This window comes from Mercurialis annua, linkage group LG5 (genome assembly GCF_937616625.2).
Source record: "Mercurialis annua linkage group LG5, ddMerAnnu1.2, whole genome shotgun sequence".
Taxonomy (NCBI): Eukaryota; Viridiplantae; Streptophyta; class Magnoliopsida; order Malpighiales; family Euphorbiaceae; genus Mercurialis; species Mercurialis annua.
The window spans coordinates 49668276-49680322 of NC_065574.1; positions in this window are offsets into that span (position 1 = coordinate 49668276).

Sequence of the window (12047 nt, forward strand, 5' to 3'; positions counted from 1 at the left end):
CTCTTAATACAAAGGAGATCAATTACTTTGATCTCATAATGCTGCCTCTTAGCATTATTTTATGATCTTTTCATTATCGGTTAGGTTAACCTAACTCCATAGTCTTTTATACACTTGGGACGTGTATATTCTTACTACTGGGTTTACCCCTTTAAGTCGTTTGTTACTTATGGGCAACAAACGATACTATCTTCTAATTATTGACCTAAAACTTCTTAGAAGTTTTAATCTCCTGTAGACTTCTCCTTTATCGTCTAGACTCTCGTCAACTTGCTGTTATATGCAAAGTTTTGAGAGTATGGAACGCATGATCTTTATCATACTGTTCACAATCACTTATATCGAGTCAAAAGTTTCTTGATACCAAGATATTTTGACTAATATCCTTTGACATCTCCCATCGATACACTTCTATGATGTCATAGTACCTCTTTATGATACTAAAACAAATCACTTTATCGTGACACTCAGACTATACATGTCTGGTTCGCACACTATATCGTCCTGTTTCAGTATTTCATCAACAATACTGAAATTGCAAAACTTTTCTTTGCGTATGAATACTCATTACATACTCTAATGGAGTATTTCTAATTTATACTCTCTCTAAATTAATCACTTCATATTGGTCTCATACTTGGTTGAGCCAATAGAATTCCAAAGTTTAAGACCTTACGTCTAATACCTGATCATACTTGACAATTCAAGGTATGAATGTCTTGTTTAATAATCACTAGCACATTAGTGTAGTATGCATATACTTTTTGCGAACCTCCACACTTTCACTGCGCTACTCTGTTTCACAATCCACTAACTGTTATCTTTACAGTTAAATTATAGGATCCTTATTTGATCTTCTTATATCATAATTCTAACTTTTATGACTTTTGATTCGTACGCAACTTACTCCTTGTATACTACAAGCAGTGCCTCTTGACTCCTACCATAATATCTCCTATTGTCTTAAATAGTTCGCACGTCGTATTACATCACTAATGTCTTTTGACTTTCGGTGCAACTATAACTATTGTCAATTCCAAATCATGTATTGACAATTTACCTCATGCTTTCTCAGCCATCGAGGAACATAATATATATCTTTATCATGTTATATCATGACATATCTCTTTTTAACTCTTATAAACATCCTATGAGTAGTGCTAACACTTGCACTACTGTTAATCATTCTTTTTTAAATCCTCACATTCAATCTTACATTGATTTGACCAATTAACTTTCCCACTTACTTGGTTGATTCTTGTTACTAGCGCAAAGATTTTTTTTTTTAAAATCTTGCAATAACATTCACAATATTCTGCGACATCCAAGAAATCACAATTTTTATAGCCATACTGGTTTATTTCACCTAACAACCACTTGAATCTTTCTCAAATTTATTAGATGTCATCTCAGACTTTTAGTGTCTCCTAAAATGTCACGCACATTTAGAGAACCTAATTTAATTCTGACGTTCTCTCAGAATTTACAACACTGGTCGCACACATTGTGTCTCCTTTCTTTATTAGTCACACAGGCTCATTGTCCATTAACACCTCTTCCAGAAATAATCCAGAAATAGCTTGACTACATGTTCTTATATATCTCATAAGAACAGCTGAAGTGTTCGCTCACTCCATGTCCACATCAGAACTAGTAGTACTCATACTACGTTATGCAAATCCACTTATCGAATTTAACTTATACTACCTTCATGGTAGGCTTTAGTTTAACTTCTTTTGTTTCCACGTTTAACAAACGTGTGAGGCGTATTTCTATTATACTTCTCTATCTCTCTTCGTGCAATACTCTTTTGCACTCCTATAATTATATCTACTACTGACACCTTCACTGTCAGTGTATCTTATCTCAATCTCAATTGAGTTTAAATTTGTGACTTTACTTACATTATAGCTAGGTAAAGTCAAACTCACTATTGTACTTATCGATAAAACATTTCCATGTTACTTACAGTATCGATACATACCAATCACAGCTTATGTTTTCTCTTCTTATTCTGCATTTATAGCTTATATAATTCTTTAATATAAGCTCTTAGACTCTGTACTTCTTTTTATGTACATCTCTTTTTTTTAATAAGCGATTTATCTTACACTCGTACGCTTATTCCATCGTAACTCATTTCATACGACGTTACTTTCTATATCACCTCTTTATATTCTTACATATCTTTACTAATGTCGTGTCCCTTTACGGGTCTACATTCATTTTCATTTCTTTATCGCGGAACTCTTTTCCATATATATCTACTTTCATCATACTATTTATCTCAAACTATGGCTTACTCAGAATCTTTCATTCATTATGATGCATAAAACCCTCATACCTTATATGTTTGATCTGACTGTCGCTATGTATCGCGTCTTGACTATCCACATATAGCCCGAATGATCGCAGCTAAGAGTCATCCTCAATACTCTATAGCCACTACTACCTTTAATTAACTGACTATCAATTTCTTGCTCCGTTTTCAAAACATTTCATATTAAAAATAAAACATCTGTTTCACACTTTCCACTTTTGGTCGGCCATACTTTAAATATTCCAGGCCCGACATTCAGAATACATGTACTCTATATGTATATTCCGCACCAGCCAGCCAAGACTTCACAGTCACTAGGCCCGGTTATCGGAATTTTCACAATTTGAAACCACTGTTTCACAACAGTTTTCAAATTCATTTACATATCTATGGAGCTTACATTGATAATCCTAAGTTAATTAAACTCTATAATTCATAATTTCATCACTTGCACTTTTGGCTCACTGCCAAAATTCACGCAAGTTTCCTATCGTTACTTTCAATAACAACTATCGTCTACCTCTCCGTTCGACGATCGCAACGGTTAATCTCTAGGTAACCGTCTTAGGAATATCATATTCCAAAATCAAACCGATCCAACGGTCCAATTAAAAGATATCAGGGTTTTACTACACCCTGTCGGTTTTCAGACATCATCTGAAACTCGCATCATCAATACACTATCTTTATCAACTACACTCTGAATCGTGCGTCTTTCACTTACCTTGAGTCTTCCTAAACTTAAGTTATACTAATTCCTAGTGAAAAATAACGTATCTCTAACGTCTTAATCACTACTTTATCAGTAGGTTATATCTCTCCTTTCTTACTTCTAGTGTCTCAGGGTACAATTCCCTAAACACCTTGTTTAAGGATATTCTTATCCTTAACTTGTCATAGCTCGGATATGCATTGATATCCGGATACCTGTTGTAGTTCATTTAATTACACATAGCTCTGTACTTCTCAGTTACAACTTTATTCTCCAACTTCCACTCTTGTATGCTTATGTTGCCCCCTCGAGAATCGCTTACTACTTGATCTCGAGTATTTACTTTTGTTACAGAGTTCTGGTCTAGGTATACTTACAATAAAAACAAATTTGTATGAAATATTTCAATCATTTGCGCGCATTTTCAAAACAATTTGTTTTAAAAATCACTTTTAAAATATTTGCATAGTTGTGCATAGGGTGATGACGTCTCATGTCTAGGCACAATTATGCTTTTAAAATCATTTAAATGAATAACCATAACAGGTTATATCATTTGGTTTTTGTAAGTTTCCTCCTGACCCTAAACTCTGTAACCAGTAAGATTTCTCCACAACTACTCCACTTCTCTGAATTTGTACTTCTTCTATTAATCATCTCCTTGTACTACTATCGAATGACTTCGACAGTGTCTTCACGTTATTTCCATACTTGATATTCAAGCATCGTTATCGCGTCGTCTAGACGACTCGCACGCGTATATCGCAGTCTTATATCCCAAAAGGGAAGGCTGAGAGCCTATGAAACATAAGAATATATGTAGGAGACATGACTCGAATCCTATGTGCTGCAGTAGTTCCTATGAGTACCTATGACATCTACCCCATACTTTATTTCCATGTATCAGCAATGTTTTTAAATTCTCGAGTCCGAGAACTATTGCTCTGATACCAACTTTGTCACGACCCAAATTCATGGATCGCGACCGGCGCTAGGGAATGGGAGTGGTTGCTCCGAAACCCGTAGCAAGCCTAAAAACCTTTGTAAATTTTTCGCGTTTTAAAACATAAAAAGGTTTGCAACCTCGTTGCAGAAATACTTTAACACCTTTATCAAAAACGCGATCGCAATTCAAGATCATATATCACATATGATCTGTTTTCAGAAAATATCGTTAAAACCTTTCTCTCGTTTAACGTAAACACATTTCTGAAAAACTGGGTCTTAAGACCCTGATTGTATTTAAAGAAACTAGAGCGCAAACATCAATCTCAGTTGACGCACCTGCTCTGTTTTCAATATAATCCTAAAATGCTAAACACACGAAACCAGTGTATCACTCAAACAACTGGTCCTAGCATTTTAGAAAACACGCAGCTTTTCAATCATATACATATACAGTAGTTCAAATCAGAGTATATCAAAATAAGTTTGAACTTCTGTAAATAAAAAGACAGACTTCCCAGTACCCGACTACTTGCAGCTCTAGAGGTATGACTAACATTGACTTCCAGAATTATTGTGGAAGTCCGACCTCGTACTTGATTACCTGAAAGGTAAACATTGGGGAGGGTCAGAAATATAAATATTTCTGAGTGAGTCTACAAATTTACAGTTGAATATTCAAATCGCAAATACATAAAACATTTGTATATGTAAAATATTACCAATTAGTCGATCCAGATGAAACCCTACAAGACAGACTATTGTATGGGTCTCAACCTACACAATATAGGCCTTAGACCGTGAACTGAATCACTGCCGTCTAAGCCGGGTGTCTGGACCGTAACCGTGAAACTGCCATCACAGTACTGCCTGTGACCGTAACCGTTACTGCCGTCTCAGACTGTTAAGTCAGGGTCGCTAGCACTTCCAACGCCCAATGACTTTAACTGACCTCTATGTCAGACACAGGTTCGTATCGAAAAACACTACTGGTGATCACACAGTCCTATTGACAACCAATAGGAAGCTTGTTCCAATGGATCTTTCATGGTTAAGTTATACTACTGCGATTTGTTATTTAAAAACAGTTTAAATATAAATATTCAAAAGTAAAAACCACAAAGTAAAACTCACAGTACTGTCATCCCCATTTTTAAAAACGTAAGCTCCAAGCAAGCTTGTCAGTCAAACACGTTGGTGTTTGGCTCACTAGATCGACCACTCGTCGGATCTAATTAAAATTCAAATGTCAAAACACATCAGACATTGAATTTCTAACTCTAGTCCTATCGTATAAACGATAGACTCAATAAACAAACTCTGACACTATAACTATCGCATATAAACTAATCTCAATATTGAACTTCTCGTTCAATATATAATACCACTCTTGGTATGGACTTGTAGTCCTTTTAACATTAATCACTTTGATTAACGTAGGACTTTATTAAAACATCACATTGTTTTAATAAACCAACTATCCTCAAACGTCTAGGTTCTTTTTAACCTTTTAAACGTATCAGCTAACGTTTCAGAAGTCCCTTGAATCAACAATCGAGTATACAACTTGAACTAGGACGAAAACGTCCAAATACCGGACCTCCGACTCGCTGTGCGTCCGCACAGCCCTGGCTGTGCGCTCGCACAACCTTTCCCTGGGCTGTGCGCCCGCACAGCGCTTTGGCTGTGCGTGTGCACAGCCACGGGGACACTCCCCGGGCCAAATCCGACATGTTTCCGATGCTCCGGAACATTCAAAAATATTAATTCAACACTCTACTACACAATCCAATTCAATTCTATAATTAAAACGTTGAATCGATACGCACACGATCGATTCGATACGTTTACCATTTAATATCGAATATATAATAATTATATATCGAAATAAACTTCATATACGAGATTAATACCTCGATTACTTGAATAATCGTTAAAGAAACGGAGTCGGAATCGCGAAATGGATCGCGCCGCGGCGGGACCTAATTTCCCGCGCACTCACCTCTGCTTGCTCAGCAAGCAGGTCCTTCATTTCATTCTGCAAAATGAAATAAGCGTCCCCCCCTCACTTCTATTTATAGAGAAATTTGATTGGCTAAAGTACTATTTGATACTAGCTCAATCATGCATTTTAATCCTGATTTTAATTAGTCGTCCGTAGTCCAAACGGAGACTAATTTCAAATTTTACGAAACATTACCCAAAAATCCAATAAAATATAAAACGAATAAAAATATAATTTTTATTCGAATCCGACTTATATTTTATTTTTAATAAATCCTGAAAGATTTATTAGGTCCAAATCAGTCCCGCTTAATTAAAATTACTATGTCCAAATTTCATAAAAATTTGACGGTAGCTTCGTCAAATTATTTCGCGAATATTAACATCAAAATTATTCGCTCGGGAGTTATAAATTATTTAATTTTAATTTGGACTAACTAATATATTTAATTAGTTAATAACTGCAACTAATTAAAGAAAAGAAATCAAGGACCAAACCATCCCTTTTTCATATCTTGCCCTCCACTCCACGCATCTCACCATTCCTCTTATCTTATCTTTATTTTTTTTATTATTTATTTAATATATATATATATATATATATATATATATAAATATATATATATATATATATATATATATATATAAAAATATATATATTTAACTTATTATCTTTAATTACTCGTCGAGACTTCCGAGTTTCGACATTTTAATTTTGAGGTTTTATCCGAAATAATAAACTCTCCAATTTGAGTGGTATATTGATATATTAATTATCAATATATTTTTATCTACGACGTCCAGTCGTATTCGCTATTCTATTAATCCCGTTTATATTCCTTTATTAAAATTTATATTTCCAATTTAAATTTTAAACTCATATTATTACGATACTCTTTTACGGATACATATAAATTAAATTTATGTTTAAATTTAATTTACATATTCCGAATTTATAAATCACTTTCCGTGATTTAATTTAATAACCTTAAATTGTCAAATCTTACTATTATCCTTTGACTACTAAACTTAGTCTTTTCGAATATTTTTCTTAATATTCGAAACCTCAAAATATTATTTTTAATATTTTGATTACTCCAATTTGACCTCGTGGCATATTCTAATCACTTAAAATTACGGGGTATTACAGGTTCGACTCGGTTTTTTGGTTTGGTTCGGTTTTTGCTCACCCCTATGTTCATTGACGTATTACGTTACGAGCCACGTGCATAGCACGTAATGCGAAACTAATTTTTATAAATGTATATATTGATATTAAATTGTGCGATCACTTATAAAAGTAGAAATCAATTAATTAGTAATTATTGTCCGTTGAAAATTGTAAAGTTATTTTCCGATGCAAAATGATTGACAAGTTAAAATGAAACGCTACCAAAAAACCAATCACCTCTTAACTCAATTGGCCTAGAGTGAGGTTCAAGACCCTTAAGGTGTTGGATTCAAATTCCCTATGGATAAAATGGCGGAGATTATTTGAAAATTTATGGAAGGGTATCTTCGGACATAAGTTTGTAAGAAAAAAGTTACAAGCGTTAAAATAGTCGGTTGTGGCATCGTTTCGTCATAATGGCGAGTATTGTAGGCAATACATTCAACATAAACTGTGTGAATTACGTGAATGACGTAAAATTGATACATATTTATGATTTTTTTTAAATATTTATATACGTTAAATGTTGTAAATATAACAAAAAGTTTTTTGTATATTTTTGATAAAAAAATGCTACCAAAAAGATCTTTTTTTTTAATAGTAAAAAGAAATCTTAAACCGTGCAAATAGAGTAATATTATAATTGTGGAGCTACTATCACTATTATCCGGCTAATTTAGGGTTAGAATATTGTTTGCATGATCAATGAAAAATTTGCGCTTGCGTATTTTCATCTAACTAAAAATTGAATTTCTTTTATGCCTATTGCTAAATGTGTTAAACCAATTAGCTCTAGTTTTTTTTTAATTGTTATTATGAATGAGTAGATACACTCTGTGTTTGCTTGAGCAAGCTCCTCCAAGAAACGGCCATTTCGTTTTTTCCTTTAAATTAGTTAATAATATAGAGGTGGCTCCAAAAAAAAATGAGCATTTCCACAAAAGAAAACTCTAACCTTTATATTAGACAATATTTTAAGGCCAAATGTCTGGCCAAACCTTTCATAAAAGTTTCACAAAAGTTCTGACCTTTTAATTTTGTCGATTTTGGCCAAAAATAAATTATTTGATTTCAATTGTGGCCAACTCTCAATTTGATTTCAATTTGCCTATGTGGAGCCTATGTGACGCCTATATGGCATGCCAAATATTGAAAGGTCAGGACTTTTGTGAAACCAAATAATCCATTTTTGACCAAAATCGACAAAATTGAAAGGTCAGGACTTTTGTGAAACCAAATAATGAATTTTTGGCCAAAATCGACAAAATTAACAGGTCAGGATTTTTGTGAAACTTTTGTGAAAGATTTGGCCTTTTTACAACATTTGGCCATATTTTAAAAACACTCACTTTTTAGCCTGTTTTCATAACAATAGACATCGAGTTTATTTAAACTATTGCTATATTCATTTTATTGACTAAACAAACAATCCAAATTAGTTTTTTTTTTTTAAAAAAATAGTAATATATAAATGGCTTAATACATCATTTATCTCTTAAACTATACACTTTTATTCTCTGAAATTCTTAAACTAATTTTGTATTCTATTGGACCTCTTAACTATTTTTTTAATTCTATTTAACCCCTCAACTGCAATTTTTTTGCCGATCTGATCTTTTTCGTCCAGCGTGGCAAAAGCGCGTGTTTTCAAACGCTTTGAAGCGCGTGAAGAATAATTAAAATGTACAAATTGTTATATTTAACCCCCGAACTAAACTTTTTTGTTCTATTTGACTCTTAAACTTATTTTATTTTCCTAATGCACCTTAAAACTTTTAATTTTTACTCATTTAACCTTCTCAAAAATAAAATTATTTAATTTTCAATCATTTCATGTCTAGCATGAATGATTAGAAGCATTTAAATTAATTTATGTACGATCACATATAATGTTTTTAAAAATAAATTTATTTTAAATTTTAATAATATTTTTATAATTTGTTAACAACTGTAGAAATAAAAAATATAGAAAAATAAAAATATTAAAATTTAATCAAATAATTACATGATAGCACATGTAAATATTTATTTATATTTCAATAATGATAAAGGGAGTTTGTCTATTTTTAATGATATTATAAAATATATAAATTTACTATATTGAGATAATATTAAATAAATACTTAACTATTTAAAGAAATTATAATTTTTAGTGTGATTCACGAATTTTCAATTTAAATTTTTTTAATATACCAGCTTTTAATTTTTGCACTTTCAAACTTTTCAAATCAATTCTGAATTTTTAAAATTTGAGTTAAAATTGAAAAACATATTAAATTTTATGATTTTTAAAGTATTTAAACCTTAAATGATTTTTTTTCAAATAATATGTAAAGTACATCACTTTTTATTTTAAATTAAAATACCATATTTAGGCGTAATATGTTTTTTGACCCCTAAACTTTACCCTTTTGTTCCCTATGACCTTTTAACTATTTTAATGTTCCATTGGACCTTTTAACTATTCTTTTGTTCTATTTAACCTAATGTCAGCAAACCATGTGAGCAATTTTATCCACGTCAACGCGCGTGGTGTGCACGTTTCGAATGAGGGGTTAAATAGAACAAAAAAAGAGTTAAGAGGTCCAACAGAACACAAAATTAGTTTAGAGGTCGCAGAGAATAAAATGATATATTTTAGAGGTCAAATGATGTATTAAGCCATATATAAATGGGTTAAATGCAAATTCATACACCAACTTTGACCTAATTTGCAATTACAACATAAACTTTTAAACTTGGCAATGTCGGTAACCAACTTTCATTTCTTGGCAAATTGGTACACCGACCAATCATAAAACGACAAATGGCGGTTTATTACAATGTCCACGTTAGTATTTTTTGAGTTTGGTGTATCGATTTGCCAAAAGTGTAAAGTTGATTACTGACATTGCCAAGTTTCAAAGTTTATGTTGTAATTGCAAATTAGGTCAAAGTTGGTGTATGAATTTGCTTTTAACCCTATATAAATATATAAGAAGAAAAGTTATCTCATAAAGAGTGTAAACCATTTTTAAGTAAAAAATAAAAGTAGCTTAGCGACTACTTATTCAACTATCCAAATACACATTCGTTTAACAAATTAGAATATCAATGCGCAAATAATGTATTAAACAAACGGTAGCATTATAGAAAAATAAAACTTAAAAAAAATTAATTACCGTTGGTAACAATTAAAGTACTATAAATATTACCTTGATTTTGTAGATCGTAGAATTGAAATATCGGGATCATTCAGAACAAGACACACCAGCATAGCGTACTTGATCATTTAAATTAAAAAATAATATAAAAACCAAATTTAAACTTACCTGATAGTAGATAGTAGAAGAGTTCCATCAATTGACGACGGAGGACGGAATTAGAGGTGTCGTTGGTCCAAACTAGGTTGAGGGGGTCGAAACTTATCCACCACCATCTCTTAAAGCCTTATCAGAAGTAGACTTCTGATTTATCCCTTGTTTTTGTCGATTGAAGAAAGCCTTAAGTGGTCTCATCTATGGAATGACATATGAGTGTCGATGGTTTGAAAGGACTATTTTTTAAATTAAAATGGAAAAACAGCCTCCCTCAACTATACAATATTGCTGCTCACTTCAAGCCAAGATTCATCTCGAGAAATTCCTTTTGAATCTATAGTTAAGTAGATGTAGCGGAGGATGTTGGATAAAATTGAAAATTTTGCACTTTTGTGAGATTTTTATTAAATTTGGCCTTTTTTAGTCATTTGTCTTTTTCTTTAATATATATTTTTTCATGCACGACAATTTTAGATTTTTTTACATGAATTTAATTCATCATTTAAAATTATAAAGCATTCATTAATTATATGACACGTGTCATTATTAAGTATAATCTAATCAATCAACGAACGAATATAAATTGATAATATATTTTAATTAAAATTAAATTCTCTTTATGATAGGATATCACATGCAATATATCATAGAGTATGAAGATATACATGCTACCTCCATAAGCTGCTGAATCATCTCCTAGCTGACTCACATAACTGTTCAACTCTCTTGATATACATATCATCCGGGACGAATTCATAATTTATTTTAGGCCTAATTACTTAAAAAAACCCCACCTTAAAATAATTTTTCGTTTATATCCTGAACTAGGAAAAAGTTCATTTATACCCTTTTTTTTTTGATTTTTCGTTTTCAATTGTACCCTAAAATTTTATTTTTTGGCAATTTAATTAATTAAAGGATGAAAACATTAAAAATAATTAAATAGAAGAGATATATCATCTTTTTTTATTTGGAAAAATACAAATAAGTTAAAAAAATGAACGATTATTTTAAACTTTTTCTAAATAAAAAAAGTTCAATTTAGTGCTTTAGGGTAGAGTTGAAAATGAAAAATCAAAAAAAGGGTACAAATGAACTTTTTCCTAGGTCATGGTATAAACGAAAAAATATTACAAAGTGGGTTTTTTTTAAGTAATTAGGCCTTTATTTTAAAGGGGGACACAAAATTTATGTATTATAAATCTGAAATAGTTATAAAAATAAGGTGATTAATTTATTAATATAAAATTTTTAAATTAATTTTCGTAATTTATAATTTGAAAAATGAAAAATAATTATTACATTGCATGCTAATATTTTATTCTATTAAGCAAACATGTTCGACTGAAAAATTCGCGTTGATCAAACGTGTATGACTGAAAAATTCGGGTTGATCATTGTTAAAGCAACCCCATTTTTAATCATTGAGATTTGATATTGCTAAGTGATAATATCATCAACTATGTGTTCTGCACCAATAGCAAGGCTTTTATCCCATATGGCATGGAAATTTGGAAATCACACATTCGGAATAATCGTTTGCATTCCAATTATTAGTGTGATTTTTATTTTTATTAGTATTATTTTGAATATTTG